Here is a 14,216-nt window from a genome sequence, read left to right on the forward strand (position 1 = left end):
GCTTTCTAATTTGGTTTTTTCGCTGTGACTTTTCGTGCAAACGATGTTCCAGACAAATGTTGAGGTATTAAAACCACATTATATTGTTGAAGACTGCATGTAAAAATTAAATTATTGTTGAACACTGCATATAAAAATTTCACCTGAAATCGGCGCACACCTATTGCAAAAATATTCGTTCGTTTTAGAGTTATTGAAGAATTTTAAATTTTTTTTACACCAAGTTCAACAACGTATAAAAGAGAAAGGTGCAAACCAAGAGCAGGTACTATTTTCAATGTCCGGACTATGCATAATAAAGGTAAGAAGGATTTAAGCTCATTTTGTAATGTTTTTTACTTGGTTTTTTTTTACTTACAGTCTTCAACAATATTATGTGGTTTTAATGCCTCCACATTTGTCTGAAGCACGGTTGCCATTGAAAACGCTTTACAAATCGAGAACATTAAATCCTACAAGTTCAACTAGTTCAACAAAATTCTTTATTACGAGCATTTCTAAAACTTTGTCGAAGACACCAACTTTCTACCTCGTCAGCAAAAAAAAGTTATTTTTTTAATTTGATCGTAGTAAGCCATGCCTAATTTTAATTTTTATCAGGTTGTGGGGAATATTCTTACGACCAATTCGTCCAACGATACCTCGTGAATATATTCGATGGTTTGGCCTCTAGTGAATTAAGTTCACGTTTTTGGGGTTTCCGTCTACTATGCAGCGGTGTCTTTTGATGACTCCTTCTCGAGAGCAAACATGTACCCAATTTGTTTAGCAGAGTTGTCTGGTTCACAAGACTAGGTCCAGGCCTCTGAAAAAATCTTCAAAGTTTGAGGGTTTCTGTACGTTTCTTTTAAAATAAACGTTAAAAACTTAACCACCCCCCCCCCCTCCCCTGGGAATTTTTTGCGCACGGGCCTGCATTAATTTATTCTATTTTCTTAGTCATATATCTTTTTGGTTTAGTTTCGAGTTTTCTGCCTCTTACAGGCAACTCATCCAAGGAATAGTGTTCCCCAAACCTGTTTATGATGAATTTTGCACTCGCGTGATGAATTCCAGAGCACTTCGTCAATATTCGCATAGTTACAACCTTTTCACTTAACCATGTGTCCAAAACCTCAATTTTAAATTCATTATCAATGAGCGACATTTTAGAAACAAAAAAATCACAAAAAAGTAAACAATGGAAAGATGACAGTCAACGCACAGCATGCTGTGATGAGCAAATTAAATCCATCACAAACACGTGCGCAAACCGCATATGTATGCGCCATGGAAAGTATGAGAGATGGAACAACTAGTAACAAATGGTAATTATTCCTATCCTATTGTAATAATTCAAACCTGAAAGGAAAATTACCCTTATGTATTGGTACTGGTAGTTGGATTCACGCGTCAGAACTCTATCACAATCTGGGAGCTTTCTTTCTATAAATCTCTAAGCATTTATACTGTTAGATTTACCGTCACAAGTCCATGTTGATTGCATTGACATTGCTCTGATGTAACACAAAAAAAAATGCTCTCACCTCCGTGACAATGCAAGGCGTGCGCACTCGCATTGCCGTGACCAGGATTCGAACCTGGGTTACTACGGCCACAACGTAGGGTCCTAACCACTAGACGATCACGGCTACTGGGAGAACTGCTTTATAGGATTCGTATTAGCAATATGTACAATGTTGCGGAGAGAAAACAAAAACCCCGTTTCAAAGTGATGCAATCATGCCATATGTCACGATAAGCAAGAGCGACGATTAGCACAGCAATCCGAAGAATCATCGGCATCACTGAAAACACGCTGCAGCGAACGCCGCCGCCGCCGCCACAGGCGTGCGTTGGCGACGCAGAAAGAAGAAAGTGAATTTAGTGTTTAAATTATGCAGTCGCTAACAGGCGTCTCAAATACCTTCTTGTACTGTGTACGATGTCGTAGCAATTAACATTTTAGTTCAAAGTCGACGCCAATCAGCCAACCAGTGCGCAGCAGTGGGGCGCGCTAATCGTATTGTGAAGTGAAGCCGACTGAATAAAAAATAAAGTGCGGCGATGTTCCCAATTTAGTAAGGTACAAGGTATCAATACTGTCAGTAATGGTGGTCAGCCCTTTTTCGCCTTTCCTAAGCCGCTTTTTTCGGTTGAGAAACGGAACATGGATCGAAGATAGGAGTGATGCTCAATACATCACTTACATACCAAAATTACCTGGTACGGTGCGTAACAGGTTCAAAATGGATGCATCATAAATCAATCAAATGATACACTGAGTAGTATCTAGATAATAATCAAGCATCTCGTCTGTGATAATGATAACGGCGAGGGCCACTCGAGAAGTTTATGCGATTGAACTATTTTCGCAAAGCAAACCTAAAGTGAGCTACGCAACAAGCAGTCGTGGCCGAGCGGTTAAGGCGTCTGACTAGAAATCAGATTCCCTCTGGGAGCGTAGGTTCGAATCCTACCGACTGCGATTTTTTTTGTGAAAGCAAACTTTTTTTTCACTTTCGCTCGTTCAAAATCAAATCAATATGTATACATCACATTCAAAACAATGCGAGCAAAAGTTTTTTCTTTCTAGATCACAGGTGGCGCCGAATATCTTCTACGCATTTGATGAGCACGGCGCGATTCACCTTAATCTCGTTTCTTGTGTTCTTCGCTCGGTGCCCCAACCCGTTATATATTTTGCACTTTGCGCGACAGCGAAATGTCTTTTGGCAGAAGACTCCGAGAAACCCCGAAGAGGTAACGATAGCAAAGCCATAAGGAATGTGAATTATTTTCATCAAGTCTCACCTCTTTACCTCGAATCAGTATTCCGACTGGCGCTGGCTGTGTTTGGGGCTGGCCGAGTGGGAAGCTGGGGCGGGGGCGGGTTTTTCATTTCCGTCGAAGATGGGGATGGTGCTAAAGTGACAGAGTGAGAAACGAGTTGGCAACCGTACAGAAGCCGTTTAATTCAATCTTTTTTTTTTCGTTGATACTTCTCTACCACGGTTGGCCGGACTCGGTCGATGTTCGGTGCTTTGATCTGGCGTTGTCTGACAAGGTGTAGATTTTACTATTTTCTGAGAACTGCCGTCGTGAACGTTGCACTTTACAATTCAACTAGATGGACTGGTCAATGAAGCCGACCTAAAAATGTGTACAACAATGTATTATAATAATTTCACAAATAAAGAAAAAAAATGACTCACAATGACAGACACTCGGTTGCGACAGGTAGCTTCGCGATCATTGAAAACGTCAGAGTTCGTCATACCAGTGCACGCTGTTCGTGCCTGATCGCCGGTTGCTTCGACCGATTATTTATTCCAATTTCCAAAGTCCACATTACAGATGCTTTCCCCTGTATTGTTTTTACCGGGCGCGGGCGGTCGGCTGCTGGTCGGGCACTCGATATAAACAAACAGTCAGCACAACTTTGCGATCGTGACGTGAACATGACAGCACGTGGTTGGTCAGTATGTAGATGCATGGATGGATGGATGATCAACTTTGTACTGTACCGGGAAATACACTCGGAGGTGCCGCTCTGGTGGTGAAATTTATAGTGTCCGGTTGCTACCTATGTAACAATGAAGCGTACGGTACCGTCCGGTTTTTTTTTATGGATGTTCGAATGTTGAAGTCAAGCGAGAGGAGAAATACTAAATGATGAATAAAAATAAACAAGTGGAGACCACAGACCGATAGAACTGCCCGCCTTCCCCGTCGCGTCTTCCCACGAATTCAGAGAAACAACGGCGACCGACCGAAGTGCCGTTATTCCGTGCTTAGTCTACAACGGATTCATGGGGGTTTAATTATACCTACTGTTTCGCAATAATATAACCGATCGCCTGGAACGAACGTGACTTTTGGCAAAGGTAGAGATTTCCTGGTTGTTGTTGGCTGGTTTGGTGTAACGGGGGTGATCCCCTCTTTTTGCAGTAAACCGATCCGTAGTGTAAACATTCTGTCAGATTATGGTGAAGTTTTAAATTCGAAAGTTAATGAACCGGTGTACTCAAAACAACAAAGGAATATCCTGAAAAATAATTATAAGTGCCGTGTTCGAAAATTTAGTTATAGTTTTAGTGAAAGAGTTTTGAAATTGCCTATTCTGGCAACATTCGTCAGTAGGTTACGAATTAAAACCTATTAAAGCCAGCCGGCAAATGAACCGAAATTCCGAGTCCAATGACACAACGGATTCCGGCTGTGAATCGGTTGTGTCATTGGAGGTGGAATTCTGGTAGAAGGCATACCATGTGCTCACTAGGGTGGGACAAAAATTACATTTCTGCTCCGAGCAACTTTTTAGGTACTATTTGGGTTTTATTTTTTTTTATGTTTTCCTATAAATTAATCGTTATGTGTTTTTATAGGAAATTTAACAAAGAAATTTAACGTAAACCACAAAACGATCTGACGCTTGTGGAAAAAATTATTAAGCAGAAACCGATTAATGCTCTGACGAGTGATAAAATATTCTTTTTGCCTTTCTCATAAAGAAAGGATATGCAATCACTCTGAAAACCGACTTTTTAACCGAGGCCCGGAGGGCCGAGTCTCATATACCATTCGCCTCAGTTCGTCGAAATTGACAAATGTCTGTATGTGTGTGTGTTTTCAAAAAGGTATAACGCTCCCATAAGCTGCTATTGAATTTTTTGTCGATCGGACTTCCGGTTCCGGAGTTACGGGTTGAAGAGTGCGATTACCCAGTAAATTTCTCATATAAAATGGTAACACCATAATGTCCAAATAGTGTAATACATATTAAAAAGGGTGCAACATAACTCGGATATGCGGATCTAGGTTACTAATGGTCTTTCTAAGCAGCTTCGACCACATTGGCCACATATGACGGTTCTTGATGTCCCGGGTACTTTCCAAGTTCATAAGTTAATTTCACACCTTTTTCTCAGGGAATTCTTGACCGATTTTCATAAACTTAGTTTCAAATGAAAGATACAATACTCCTATGAACTGCAATTGAATTTCATTCATATTTGACGTTTGGTTCTGGAGTTACAATCCCATTGTTTTCAACCAGTGATGTAGAGTTTGTGTCATGTGACGTATACGTAAAAAAGTCTATGGAGGGAATAGGAGGGATTTTATTAATTGTGTGCTTAGGCTATCCTCAATTCGGTTGATTTCTTAGCTGTGTTTTCGATTTAGGTATAACACTTATCTCTAGAAAAAAGTACTTCTTTTATAATCTGGCAAAATATTAAAAGACGCCTTTCTACTACTTATTCGCAAATTAATAAGTATTGATGCCTTGTTAGCCCGAATAGAAATGTACAGTAACAAAACCATGATTTTCACTGTGACAGTACAGTAATTTTACAATAATTTGCAGTAAGTTCTAGTGTTTGGCTATAATACAAAAACAATACACTTTAACGTTTCTACAGTAAATTTCAATGTAAAATCGACTTTTACAGTAAAAAAGGGGGATGGTTATGTATCTTAACATTAAAAAAATCAATTTTTTTCCATACATTTTTTCTCGAAAACAGTAAAATTTAATGTGAATTTATTGTATCAATTTTTTGCTGAACAATAAAATTGATTGTTACATTAAATTTTATTGTAAAACTACTGCGAGAACACTGCGTCCAACAACGTTGAAACAGTAATAACTATAATATTTATTTTTTTATGATTGTTTGTAGGGTAAATGCTATTGTAAAATTCTATCCGGGAGCTTAGTTTCGACTATCAAAGATAGTACTTCATCAGCATTTAACTTCGCAAATTCTGTAGCATAACTAGCAGAATTTTCGTAATTGCTTGCATCAACTTTAAACATTTCTAATACAGTGAAGATCCGTTTTTAAGAGCTCTTTGATGAATTTAAGGCTGTTAAAACGGGGATATTGACAGGATTGGGGCATATATTTTTCTTTCTTTTTGACAAACCGAAGCTCTTAAAATATTCTTCTTTAGTCTCTAGATATAGCTTCATTACCCTTTCTGATTAGTTAGTTTAAATTCCGCTTAATAGGGTCCGACAGCGCAAAATTTAAAATAAAATTAAAATTTGAATTTTTGCCTTTCTCATATAAAGAAAGGCATGATTGCATAAATCACTCCAAAATCGATTTTCAAACCGAGGCCCGGAGGGCCGAGTGTGATATCCCATTCGATTCAGTTCGTCGAGATCGCAAAATGTATGTGTGTGTATTAGGGTGGAACAAAAAATAGATTCCAGCTCCGAGAAACTTTTTAGGTACCATTTGGGTCCTAGAACAACTGTGCAAATTCTTAGCTCGATCGGTGAAACTATATTTTTGCGTCCACTGTTTAAAATTTACATGGGATTTTGTATGGGAAAGTTAACTTTTACAAAAAAATTCCTCCAGGAGTCGCCCGTTACTTCCTAAAAATAAATCGTTATGTGGCTTGTATAGGAAATTTAACAAAGACAAAAAGTCTCGAACACCACGAAACGATCTGATGCTTGAGAAAAAAGTTATTAAGCAGAAACCGATTGACGCTCTGACGATTGATAAAATATTCATTTTTTCTAGCACCACTGCTGTTGGTTGTCCAATTATACGCAATTTTGTTTTAATCCTCTCTTAACGTATCTAAATCGTTTATCTATACTATTTGACCACTTCGCAAGGTTTTGAGGGATAAATTGAGGCTTATTTTGTACATAATAAGAGAAAGTTAAAAAATTTGTATATAATAAAACCGTCAGAAGCAGTGATGCGATGAAAAGTGAAATTTTCATCAATCTTCAGGGCATCAATTGGTTTTTGCTTAATAACTTTTTCCACAAGCATCAGATCGTTTTGCAGTTTTCTAGACTTTGTTTCCTTGACAAATTTTCTATAAAAATCAGTCATCTGTTTATTTTTAAGAGATAACGGGCGACTCTTGGAAGAATTAATTTGCAAAAGACAATTTTCCCATACGAAATCCCACGTAAACTTTAAACCGTGGGCGCAAAAATATAGTTTCACCGATCGAGCTAAACATTTGCAGAGTTGTTCTGGGAGCTAAATGGGACCCAAAAAGTTAATCGGAGCCAAATTTTATTTTTTTCCTATAACCATGTCCCACTATAGTGTGTATGTATGTGTGTGTGTCAAATAATGTCACTCAATTTTCGGTATAACGAATGGTATAACGCTCCCATAAGATGCTATTGAACTAGTTTAGTTGATCGGATTTTCGGTTCCGGAGTTACGGGTTAAAGAGTGTGGTCACACAGCAAATTCCCATATAAACTGGTAACCCTATGATGTATGAATGGTGTAATACATATTCAAATACGTTCAACATTACTTGGATTTGCGGGTCTAGATCACTAATGACCAATTAAAGTAGTTTTGACCACATTGGTCACCTATGACGGATCTTGATGCCCCATGGGAACTCGCCAAGTTCCCGAGCTAATGTCACACCTATTTTCCAGCACCTTCTTAATCGATGTTTACAAACTTGATTTGGCGAGTAACGGTTTGTCCGGAAGTTCCTTTTGAAGAGGATTTTGACAGTTGGTTTATAAGCCGTAATAATATGTTTGTCGAGATATTACCGAGCTTTTGAGGAATAAACGGATTGATACAGGTTTTTGTCAGGCTTTATCATGGCATGATACGTTCGTGTCAAAAGATTCGGAATAATGAAGAGAGAGAGAGAGAGAGAGAGAGAGAGAGAGAGAGAGAGATGCTAGCGTGTATTTGTTGCCAAGAAGAATGAGTAATACACTCAAATAGAATGCCACCTACCTCTAGTGAATTTTTGTTTTTTTTTCCGAGAGTTGTCCTACTGGAGCTGTAGAGCTAGGTTCTCGGAAGGGCTCCCCGTCAGAATCACATACTACAATTTGCAGACGAGACAATGTCGTCCACTAAAACACTGCATTAGGCCAATTGTAGTGGGCCGTGATTCTGAATGTGATATTCATTGTACGGTTCAGGTATGTGCGGACGTAGGGACTCGCGATCGCATGTATCATCGCGAAGGGCTCGAGCATTTATACGTTAACGTGTTCGATCGCGTGTGCGTTTGTATGTCGCGTGTGCTAACGTGTATGTAACTTCGCGTGTATAAATTCTATTTTATAACCTTGTGCCTTTCGCATGTTCGCGTGTGTTCTTCGATAATCGCGCGGAGACCGTGAATCTAATACCTTAATTTTTGTGCTGCTAAGATGCTAAAATTGAGTCAGATCTTCAATATCAGTAGAGTTCCCAGTGATGTCGCCATGGAACGTGTTGTCTAGTGGATATGAGAGCTTTCTTTTTTTAATTGAATCAATTAAAGGCATGGACCTAGTCTGCTGATATCAAGGATAGAAACATTCGGAAGTCATTCGATTTATGATCGTGCGAGTGCGGGAGTTTTTAGGTTCACGATTGAGACCGCATTTGAAAATTTATAGGGACTGAGACATTTTATCACCGGGATGTTATCATGTTTACGAGATCGCGGGTGTAGGTGCCGGGGATGGTCGCGAAGGGCTCAAGCATTTGTGTATTAACATGTTTGTCACGTGTATGTGATTTCGCGTGTATAATTTTGATTTTATAATGATGTAGCGTGTATTCTTGTTTGATCGCGCGCGAACCGTGAGTCTAATGCTTAATTTTTAGTGCATGGTACAGCTGGTAGATGAGAGTCCGTTTCCCCATATCATTTGAGTGCCAGGTCATGTCACCATGTTGTTTAGTGAATATGAGCGTCACTTTTTTTATTGGTTCATCTGAAGACTTAGTCCAGACTGATAGGACCGCGGTAAGACTTCCAGACGCGACCGTTTCATGTTAATGTTTGAGACCGCGTTTGGAAGTTTAAAGATGCTACGTTTACTTAACTACCGGAGTTTTTTTCATGTAGGCGAAAGTAAGTATGTGAGGATTATTGCAATTGCATGGTCGCGTTTGTGGCCAGGTTTGTGTTATCTCGAAGGCCCCGAGCGTTTGTACCTATATGAGTATAGATAGCGTATAGTAGAGATATACTAATAAAAGAAATCATAGCATGCCGAATAAAGAAAAAAAGTTTACATCTTGATTAGAAGTGTATAAATTGACCGATACTATTTTGGTATATATCAATAATAAAAAAGCAAACTAATAGATGTACAAAAGAAACAGACTAGCGAAGTAGAATAGAAAAACACATGTAACATGCAAGCAAGCTCTTCTAAATGCGTCGGTAGATTCATTTTACCCTAATTTATCCAAGCCGACTTTCCCGAATGAATAGAACCAAATGCACAAATTGAACACCAGAAGTATTAGCCACTATTCTATCATATACGCCAGTCTGCATCCATTCCCTGACCCAACTGTCACAAATACGACATACGGCTAGCACATAACGATTGTTAACTAGTACGCAAACTACGATTATTACAAAGCGACAACTAATAGGTTTCTACTTATGTATTCATTAAATTAATTTAATTAATCAATTATTTTAATTAGTATATGCACGATGACGAAATCGACCGATAAATGGACACACAATGACTACCACGAATACCGCCATCAAATTGTGGAACAATATTTGCAAACACGGCCCACAGCAAAAGTTAATCCGCGTCGACCCGCCAGTCGGCCACGCCACCGCGCAGAGACCAGTGGTTGAGCGTTGGTATGTGCAGGTGCTGAGTATGAAGAAAAATTGAACATAAACAAAGGCACATAAGCCCTCTCGGTCTCCTCGATGCACCACTATCGAGGCGTAATGCAATAACCGTCTTAAAGCAATTGTCTGTCAGAGGTTTTGTAACACTGATGCACGCAATATGCTTGATGATGTTTGCAATACCGTCAAACCCCTCAACCTTGGGGAGGGGCCACCTACCTCTAGTGAAATTAGTACTTTTAAAAACAAGAATATAGAATATTTCAGCAAGAAAAAAATGCTTGAAATTTTTTGAAATTTTCGTTTTATTGTAAAAATAAAATGTAGTATGGTAGACAGCTTCTCCCGACTCCAAAGTGTACGAATTTGTTCGAAATTTATTTTCAATTTAAGAAATCTTTTTTTTGGTAAAACTGAAACTGATGAATATGTTTGACAGCTAGTTATTTGACACAAGAAATCGACTATCTCTTTATTCATTTGAAGTTGGATAAAAATTAATTTTTGCTATTAACATTATTTCGATGTGAGTTTGATGATTAGATTGATACAACAAATTAATACATTTTCGTTGGTATCAACTTTTAAAAAAACTGTAATCCTCTTTCAAAAATAAACCTCTTTCAAAATAATTTTCAAAACATTTCTCAAACATCTCTAAGGCCAAACGAAATCCGCACACAGTTTATCGCTTAAAAGCAGGCAGTATTTATTACCCCATTCTTACGTCTAGTATTATTTAGTAGCTAGAACGCCAACATAGTTGCACAGTTCGGTAGATTAGCGTGCAGACACAGTCGAATAGCGAGAAAATTGTACTGCTGCTTGCTACTAAGTAACGCGGGTAAAGTAGGTGTGCGCGCGCTGCGCAAATTGGAACCCCGTCTACTAATACGTACCGGTGACGGAACTCTGTCCAAGGTTTTCTGCGGCACACTAATGCCGCTGGCTGGCTGGCTGCTCTGCTGCTGTTGGCGGTTGTCACGCTCGGAAAGGTGCAGCTAAAGTTAAAGTAAGTACGCGAAATTTATACAACATAATTAAATAGCTAATCTCCATGACGACCATGGCGGCGCTGATGATAAACGAGTGTGACGAATACATGTGTGATGACTCGAATCGGGTTGTCGTGTGTGTGTGTGTATGTAGATAGATGGAAGTTGAAGTAAATGATGTGAGATACTCGTTGAATCTATTGAACCTTATCATCAGTGTTTGCATGGCAAAAAGTGATCTCCTCCCCGACGGGGAATCGAACCCCGGTCTCCCGCGTGACAGGCGGGGATACTGACCTCTATACTATCGAGGACTGTTATGTTTGAGTTAGGCATACCCTATGTACTGTAGATATTATAGTAACTTAATCGGGCTAACGAATTAGCTCATTGCGATTGCCATTCTGCTAAATTCACTGCTAATATTATAAACAATTATCTTATACATAAAGCAATAAAGATGAGTTCCTCAACAAATTTTTACACGGGGTGAAACAAAATAAAGTATATTATTCATCGCCCTTAGTAATTGTCTTTGTTAACCGATCGTCTTTATCCCGCTCAAAACAGTGAATCATTGACCCTTTCCCGCTAAAACCGATCCGCTTCGTGTGAAGTTTGTTGTTGTCACTTCGGACGCAAATCTTACATCATTTGCGGTCACCGTGCAGAATCGACGTTTTCGCTTGATTGGAACGTGATTTTCGCACACTTTGCCTTTTTTTACCGTTACCTACCCGTCCCGTGTCAACAGCAGTGTATGTGTAGTGTAGTCAGCATCAGAGCAGTTGCTATTAGAAGAGGTGTACCTACTACGATGGGTCGGTGGCGCGTGTATTTTGCGACTACCGAACCGAAGCCTGCATATGTCGATCGCAGGAAACCATTAACCATACCGAGCTCTCTATTTTTGTATTGGCGCGCAACGCGGTGCAGTCAGTCAGTCAGTGTATGTGGGTAGGTAGGTATCCGGGTATTTTTAACGAAGGAATCCGCGTGGAAAATGCTCCATGCTAATGTTCAATTAGCAAAGTAACCGCCTCGCGATTGGCCAATAAAAATCTGGTTGGATCCCAGTGCGGCGTCGGTGGCGGAGATGAATGCATTCTCCATAGACCACGACCGTCCAGGAAAGTGATTTTACGACTGTCGGTCGTCGTGTGAGAATTAATGCGGTTCACTTTCGCGGGTGGGGAAAAGTAGGTTCGGTATTTACTACAATGTTGTCTCTTTGCAGGCGGATCATCTGCTGCTGGGTCGGTTTATCATAATTATTTTAGCTTCTGTACGTTAATTAGATACGGCTTATTGCTTCTGCTTTAAGGTAGGACTGAGAATGATACGAACATTGTAAACTACTTTTAAGATAAAACAGGGAAGTGTACGAACGAACGATTAAAGATTTTTTGAAAACTTGTAATACATGATACCGTTGTTAGGCATGTTTTCGCTTTTCGTTATGAAAAGAATCTTTGTTATGTTATCGAATTGAAATGTTATCTTTGTTATCAAATGTCTAAGAAATTCTTTCCATTTCCAATCCTAAGGCAGGTACTTTCGAATCGCAAGACAGTTCCGCAAGCTATTCAATTGTCGCCATGTCTGCGAGTGGTTGCTTATGAACTGTGAATTTATATAGTGTTCCGCTGTTAAAAGACTGTGCAAGCAAATGTCTGCTGAGTAGGTCGGTAAGAGGTATTAAGGTATTAAGAGGTTTAGCAATAATTACTCGTACATAGGGTTGCCACCCCTCCGGGTTTGACCCGGAGACTCCGGTTTTCGGGAGCGATCTCCGGGTCTCCGGGTTTTAGATCAATTTCTCCGGGTTTGGTGGGAAGAAGCATAGGTTCAATTTTTTTGGAATTAATTGATTCTTTACAAAATATTTAAAAAGTTTAAATTAACTATTACTCTGGTTCAGATTTATTTTTCCCTACTAACCCTTCGTTTCAAGGTGGCGAAGAGTTAACCAAATATTGGTAATTTCTTTTACAAGGCAATTAAAATGAAAAACAAAAACAAATAAAATTTACTACAAATTAACCATCCGGAAGTCGTGCTAGTGCACTGAGTGCACGCTGCTCTAAAAATCTAGCGAAATCGTCTTAGGGGCTGCTCGTTCGGTAAGCCATATGCGCGACTTCCGGAGGGTTAAGGAAAGTAATATTTCGCTATGTGTTACAATTGAAATGTTGCATTCCACTAAGTCGCTCAAAATGGTGTAAAAAAGTTATTTTACTGCAATTTTACCAAATCATTTCACTCTGAGTGGTGCTTATCACCAGCTGCACTAAGGTCTGGCAGATTTGTTCTAATCCAACTGACTAGGTCAACATCAAACGAGTTCTTGCGGTGTTGTTGCTACTCCAGTAGCGATCCTTAACTGGGCTAGGGAGGTGAGTTTTGCCCCTTTGTTGCGAAATTAAAATTTGTTGGTGACGAATAACCGACACCACATAGTGTGATGTCGCAGCTCTGCCTCCTTTGCTCTCCTTCTTCTGTTAGTTGTGGAGGAGAGCAATGCACGTTCGACCTCCACAGTGAGAGTAGCTGGTGCTTTTGTATTCTTGGCACTTAGTCTCAAGCGTGTTACAGTTTTACTCTAACGTGGTAATAAAAAGCGATTAAAGTGCTCTAAAATGCCTAGAAATCGCTTTGATTCCAATTTCTGTCTCGTTCCACTCAAAATCCACCCAGTGAAAATCTCCGGGTCAAAGCCTCTCCAGAGGTGGCAACCCTACTCGTACACTTGTTCTGATCGTTTCTTATTTTACTAATCAATCAATCGGTATGATAATGAACTAGCTTTTCCTGACTTCCTACTCACAGAGTCATCCGCAACGCAGCAATCAACAATCTCTCTGTGGAAACCATAATACTTCCCACTGTCGAATTCTCAGTAGACACAAATTACTCAGTACACGACAATATTTGGCTAATGCGGAGATAGATAGAATATTGAACGAATGATGTCACTTTTTCATGATCAGAAACAGTTAAAACTTAATGAACCGACATATAAAGCCAGCATAATTGTTTCTACAAAATCTGTTTTAATACTACAATTGAAGTTTTATGGCACTATTGAAACCCTTATTAGAACTTAGAATGTACTTGTAGTGTGATATAAAATCAGAACTGCTACTTGGGGGACTACCCAAATTTGCACGCAAGCAAGGCCAGTATAGCGATTGCTAAACGTCTGCTGGTTGATCACTGTGTCGGCCTCTACTTCCTTTTCAGAATGATCGTGTTATTTTTACACACGATGAAAACTCGATGTGGATGTCATTTTTCAGTGATGTAATCACGCATGTATTTGGCAAGAAATCCTATACTAAGATAACTCGAAAAGCGATGTTGAAGCCAGGCCATGGAAGTTAACTCACGTCACGTCATGCCTTCGATACAGTATTCTAAGCCGTACGACTTTTAACTATTAACTTTGGTTTGGCGGTTCAGAGGGTAAGGCGATGGTCTTATAAGCCCACTCGTCGTATGTTCAAGCACCCGCCAGGAAAATTTTCTTAGTAGTCAAGTAGCCTCGTAACACTAGTTATGCAATACATTACTAAAACCTACAAAGTATGCTGAAACGAAACTTGAACCAGAAAACAA

The 14,216-nt window shown here is 39.5% G+C and overlaps 3 non-coding genes across 3 annotated transcripts; 1 reads left to right on the plus strand and 2 right to left on the minus strand.

Moving 5' to 3' along the window:
- Positions 1-1,559: 1,559 nt before the first annotated feature.
- On the minus strand, positions 1,560-1,631 carry Trnah-gug (transfer RNA histidin (anticodon GUG)). Its single transcript has one exon. It is a non-coding gene; the product is annotated as a tRNA-His (tRNA).
- A 754-nt stretch (positions 1,632-2,385) lies between these two features.
- Trnas-aga (transfer RNA serine (anticodon AGA)) lies at positions 2,386-2,467 on the plus strand. Its single transcript has one exon. It is a non-coding gene; the product is annotated as a tRNA-Ser (tRNA).
- Positions 2,468-10,840: 8,373 nt separating this feature from the next.
- Trnad-guc (transfer RNA aspartic acid (anticodon GUC)) lies at positions 10,841-10,912 on the minus strand. The gene has a single exon. It is a non-coding gene; the product is annotated as a tRNA-Asp (tRNA).
- Positions 10,913-14,216: the final 3,304 nt, after the last annotated feature.

This window comes from Topomyia yanbarensis, chromosome 1, assembly GCF_030247195.1.
Source record: "Topomyia yanbarensis strain Yona2022 chromosome 1, ASM3024719v1, whole genome shotgun sequence".
NCBI classification, from domain to species: domain Eukaryota; kingdom Metazoa; phylum Arthropoda; class Insecta; order Diptera; family Culicidae; genus Topomyia; species Topomyia yanbarensis.